Raw genomic sequence first — 6,065 nt, 5'->3', positions numbered from 1 at the left:
TGGGGCCATGGGTCCATTTCTTGATCCTAAGAGGCTTCCTGGACATCTTCCCCAGTCGACCTTCCTCCTCCTTTCCCCCTCATCCTCGCATAACATGCGTTCCTCCAGCCAGATCAGAGCATTCAACTGGCGAGGTGGAGAAGCTGGCGTAATCTCAGGATTGGCCTGACTTATCTGATGGCGATAGCCAGGATCAGGAAGTAGGGGCACCAGCATATCACAGATGCCAAGGATTTGACCTATGTAGTGTCCACACCCACTTCCTGGTTTCCCCTTCAAGACAGGATCATTTAGCCTCCTGAGGTGCTGAAATAGGATGCGGTCCCAGACAGCCTGCAGCTGGAGGCACGGCACTGTTGAACTTGCGTGTAGTCACTAGATAGACAGGGAGCCCTGAGTCTTATCATGGGCTAGAGTCCCTGAAGAGCCTCAGGAAGCAGAGCCCAAGCTGATGAGGGCCTTTGGACCAAGAATGGGACTAGAGCTTCTTTATGATGTTTGCTGAGAGCGTATTTGACAGTTGTCCTGTACTTAATGAAAGGAAGAGGTGATGGCTCAGAATGAGAGGGAGGAGCTCTCGTGTCTATGGCTGTAAATTCCGGCAGCAAGGAGTAGAGCAGGTTTGTGCAGAGGGTTGGGGGTGGTGACAGGGACAGATGCCAGAGCTGGTTCTTCACTGGTCTCTTACCTTTCTCTAGCACCTGCCCTAGATAAATAAGAAATCGGTCACCAACTCTTTCAGATCCGGCTTTAAGGTTTCAAGGCCAGGCCAGGCCACTGGGACTAGGACACCTCTGCTCAGAGACTCCCATCCAGTCACCGCCCATCCCCATCAGCACCATCTTGGTGCTTATGGGCCTATGGGAGTGGGGAAGGGTATGGAACTTGGGGGGCTATCTCTCATGCCTTGGGAAGAGTTTCTGGGTGAGCTTTTCACGAGGACAATGGACTCACACTTCGTGGAAGCCCCTCTGAAAGCTCTGTCCAGCCTGTTGGGCTCCTGAGTCTCTAGCCTTCCTTTTCTTTTGATCCACTGTTGCTGACCTGTTGCCGATCTCTTACATGTCTATTAGCTTCTAAGGGGTGTCTCTGGAGAGTAAGGTTGGGGCTGGTCTGCAGAAAAAAATGACTTCGATGTCCCTAAGAACCCCTTTGCATTCTTTTAAGTGCTCTCCTTCCCTGGATATCCAGAACCCGCTTGCTACCCAGAATCCCTTCCATTAGGAGTAAATGAACTGGCCTTTTTACTAGTCTCCTGGTCTCACGGCCACCACCCAGACTGGTATATTCCCTGTCCCTTCCTTTTATTCCTATGACCACACCTTCGTTGCCTATCACCTCGCCTCCCCACCAGCCCTACCCAGTAAAGCTGCTCTCTCCATTGCAACTGACCCAGCCTCCTCCATTTCTCCAGTCCGTGTAACTCCCATATGCTTAATCAAGACTAACTGCCCAAACTTTGTGGTCTGCTACTTTAGGCTGCCTTCCCTCTCTAACTTTAAACCTTTTTACGTTGGCCTAATCTTTTCTCTCTTAGGACTGGAGGGGATTTCAGATGAAGTCAGAACACAAAGCTGGTTTGACCCACTGAAACTTCATGTCTTGGAACTTCATCTAAGCTCCCATCTCTCTCAGCCTGCTGAGTTCCTAGTGAACATTCCAGAGGGACTGTTTCCTGTCTTTTCCACCTTCTCAAGATCCTAATTTCATCTTACCCCATGATCTCTTAAGATTTACCTTGCTTCCTGGAAAATGGACGTGTGATATCTCAGCTTCCATTTTCTTTATTTACAATAACTCGACTTCTATATCTACCTTCTCTTTCTCCGTTTCTTCCCTGCAGTCTCAGAATGAGGTGGCCCTCTTTTCTGTTCTTTTGTTGATGTCTCTTCACCTCGTCTTAAAAACACGCACACACACACACACACACACAATAAAAACCAACCAAACAAAAATAAAGCATTACCACCGATACCTTGATCCCGCTGTCTCTTCTAGCTACTAGTCTATTCATCTTGTTCATTTCTCTGTCATTTCTAGAAAGAGTCCCATAAATCTTATTTCCTCACCGCAAAGTCACCCCTTAATTCTCCGAATCTGGTTTCCTTCCTACAGTTTTCTACACCTAGAAGAACACAAATTAACTCCTAAGCAAGACTTTTAATGATCTTTTCTTTACCCTATTGCACATCCTCTTTAAAAATTTTTATAAAAATAACACGAAAAAATTCCGCTGTGACATTAAAGGAAATTTGGAAAGAAAATATTCATCTATACTTTCAATCCCTAGACAATTATTTTCTTTTTTCGTGTTCTATGCTTTTTCAGTTTGTATAATACAGACATATGTATTTTATATAAGCGTAATCATGTATTTTAAGATTCTACAAAAAAACCCATTTTATTGTAAATACTCTCTTTGTGCTAGCTACACAGTCTTTCATATTTATCATTTCAATGGCAGCATAAAATTACATCCATCGGTAGATTATATTTTATTCGACTACTCCCCTATTAATGTACATTTAGGCGATGGCCAATTTTTCTGTGCTTTGAACATCTTAATGCACATGGCTTTTTTTCTTTTCTGTGATTCTGTTCCTAGTACAAGTTTCTAGGACTGAGATTACCAGATCAAAGAGATGAACGTTTTTATGAATATTGGTTTTCAAAAGGACTGCACACATTTTCAGCGCCGCAATGACACCTGAATGTTCCAGTTTCCTTGCAGCTGTAGCACTAGACTTGATAAGAAATATTTTTGGATGGTGTAAACATTCATTTATTTCATTCCTTTGACTACTCATGGCACCGAACACTTTCCCATGTTTACTAATTGCATTTCTTCTTGTGCGAACTGTCCGTTTGTATATCCTTCTCCAAATGGCATCTTAGCGGCAGTCTTATATACCTAAATGTATTCTTTATTTAACATACGTATTAACCCTTTGTCATATTTGAGAAAAATATTTCTTCTGTTTATTGTAATATTTTAAATTTTAGTTCCTTATTTTATCCCCTTTCTCTAAAATTTCTTCCTTCCTGCTTTTAGCTCTCTTATTACTTCCTCTCTGCTGGCCTGTCTTTATTTTTTACTCCCTAAAGTGAACAGAATCCCAAGTTCTGTCATAGTTATAGCATTTAGGGATTATTCAATCCCTTCCCCCATCCGACCCTTGATTTTTTCTTGGAGAGAACATATATATGCATGTGAATCCAATTCAGTTGACTCATAGTCCATGGGAGTACCTCAGAAATCTTCTAGGGCCTGGGCACCCGCCTCACACTTTACACAAGACAAAACAGGCCCAGAGATATGACTTGTCCATGATTTTGCAAATTAGTGGCAGAGCAAGGACTAGGCCTTAGGTCGCCTGACTCCCAAAGATTTTTCCATTACACCATGCCAACTCAGTTTGAGGCCCAAACTTTCTCCCAAACTCCACCTCTATATCATTAATTGCCCACTGGCCAGTTTCACTTGGCTCTTCCACTGTTATTTCCAACCCAAGATGTCAAAAACTAAACTCCCCGAACCAGTTTCCCTGCCTGTCTTGCTCATTTATGTTCATGGCATCTTTCCTCATCACCTAGACTTGAAAACTCTCAGACAACTTCAACTCTTCTTCCTCCCTGTTTCACAAGATTCTGGCATTTCTTTCTTCATCATGTCACTTACAATTGGCTTTCCTTTATAATTCCAGTGCTACCATTCTAATACTGACTCTTGTCACCTTATTCTTGACTGACTGTCCCAGCCTCCTCCCTGGTCTTCCTCACCTCCAGTCTCTCCTCACAGGAACACATTCTATACAATGCATATTGCCAGATTAATTGTCCTAAACGCTGCTTTCACAGTTTCACTCTCTTACTCAAAACTCTTTCATGGTTCCCCACTGTCTACAAGACGAGCTGAAATTCTTTAGTCAGAAATTCAAGAGGGCCTTTTCTGTTTTATTTTTTATTTTTCCCTAATACAGATCTCTCTTCTCCAGCTAATTGGATCTCCTCATTCTTTCTCTACATAAGACTTGCACGGTAGAATGGCCTCCCTTTCTCCTCCCACTGTCTTTTTCCTACCCATTTTCCAAGGTCAGGCTTAAGTCCCACTTCTTTGAGGCCTTCTCTGTTGACTCTTACCCAGTGAACTTCCTGGTCACTCCTACAGTAATTATTGTCTGTATCAGTCACTTGCCATTTTTACTGTCTTTTGATATTACTTACACGATTATCTTGAATTTCTATGTAACATTTTATGTATATTTTGAGTTCTCACCTGTAAACCCCTTGAGTTACTAGGATAGAAAGGAAAGAACATAGGACTGAAAATCGGAAGACCCAAATTTGAGCCCTGGTTATAAAATAAGCTCAGGTATGTCACTTGAATGAGTCACTCAGACTCTCTGAGCCACAAATGTGATCATTTGGAAAATGAGGCTCATAATCTCAGCTTTAAGTACTTCAGATTGTGCTGAAGCTCTGTAAATCTAGAGATCTAAGCAAATATAAATAATTGTCATCATATCATCTCGTTTGCTTAATAAATATTTGCTGAGTGGTAAATAAATATTTGCCAATAGTTCAGTTTAATGTTTCTTCTCCACATTTTCTATTACTTCATCCCACAATCCCCTACGACTCTGTTCCCCTTCACTGATGTGATAAAAGACAGCATTTTGGTGAAGGAGGTGAGGAGTAGTAGAAAGACAAAGTAATTCTCGTCAGATGACAAGACTTGGCTTTAAATCCTTGATCTGCTACTCACTAGCTGTGTGATCTCAGACAAGTTACTTAATATTTCAGAGCTTTCAGTTTCCTCATTGATAAATTGGGCATAATAATGCCTATTTGTCAGGGCTTTTGTGAAGTGTCAATGGAGTAATAAATGAAGGAATATCATTCATTTACCGTTTCTGTGTGTGGGAACCACTTTTCAACGGTTCTCAACTTTAGCTGGACAAGGAACCAGGATTCTAGATTTGGATTTGGTGCTGCTTGGAAGTGATAGTTAAGATCACGACAAAGAATGAACCCTTGACTGTGAGAAGCAGAAGGCTAAGAACTGATCACTGAGAAATGACCATAGTGATGGATTCGGAGAAAACAGATTGGGACTCTGGCGTTATATCAAGGGATAAGAGAGTTTCAAAGAGAAGGACTTCCAAACGTTATTTAAAAAAACTTTTGCACAAAAGAGAAAAGGGAAGATTAAGAAAGCAGGCAACAGTGTCAAATGCCTAAGAGAATTCAGGGAGGATGAGACACTCAGAAGATAATGAAAAAATACTTGATTTCCTGCCAGCCTGGATCTATGCATACAAAAGATATTAGTCAATGACATTAACTAAAGAGGTCAATCTCAAATAGCTTTTGTAATCAAGATCTGTTCACATGCGTTTATACTCCTTTTTCCCCTTTGAGTTCCTGGGTGTCCTAGCTCTCCAAATATTTAAGAATAACCCAGTGAATGAATTACTTACCAAAACCTTTGGAGCTGAGATTCCTAGTATGAGCTGAGATGTGGCTCGTCACCAAAAAGAAGTACAAGAATACTGGAGCACAACCAAAAAATGAGTCTATGAGAGCACCTTGATATACGTTTTATTGCCAGAGATTATGTATTTAGATCACAAAGTGGGAAGAAGATAAATGACCCCTCCTTGAGTGAAAGTGAAAATTACTAAAATGTGGGAACTCTCTAAGAGAAGGAAGGAAATTAAATCTTTCTTGGGGCTGGCTGGTTATTACTGTAAATTTTGTACCACAAGTTAAAGACTTAGTCATGTTCTTAGATCTACTGTTAGAAAGAAGAAACCAGATGTACTTGGAAAACTCAAGAGAAAAATCAAGTAATGCCCTTCCAGGGGACATAGCACTGCTGGCACCTGCTCAGTTTGTGTACTTCTCATTGATATTTAATTACTGCTTGTTGTAAGCCTCATTCCCTTTACTACACCAATATTCCTTCACTTTCAATGTGAATACAGCATTTCTTTTTACGCACTTAGACTTGTTGGATTCTTTTCCAGAAGGTAGCCATTGCTCTGGTTCTTTGAGGATTTAAA

The sequence above is a fragment of the Pteropus alecto genome, unplaced genomic scaffold (assembly GCF_000325575.1).
Source record: "Pteropus alecto unplaced genomic scaffold, ASM32557v1 scaffold312, whole genome shotgun sequence".
NCBI classification, from domain to species: domain Eukaryota; kingdom Metazoa; phylum Chordata; class Mammalia; order Chiroptera; family Pteropodidae; genus Pteropus; species Pteropus alecto.
This window is presented reverse-complemented; position numbering follows the sequence as displayed.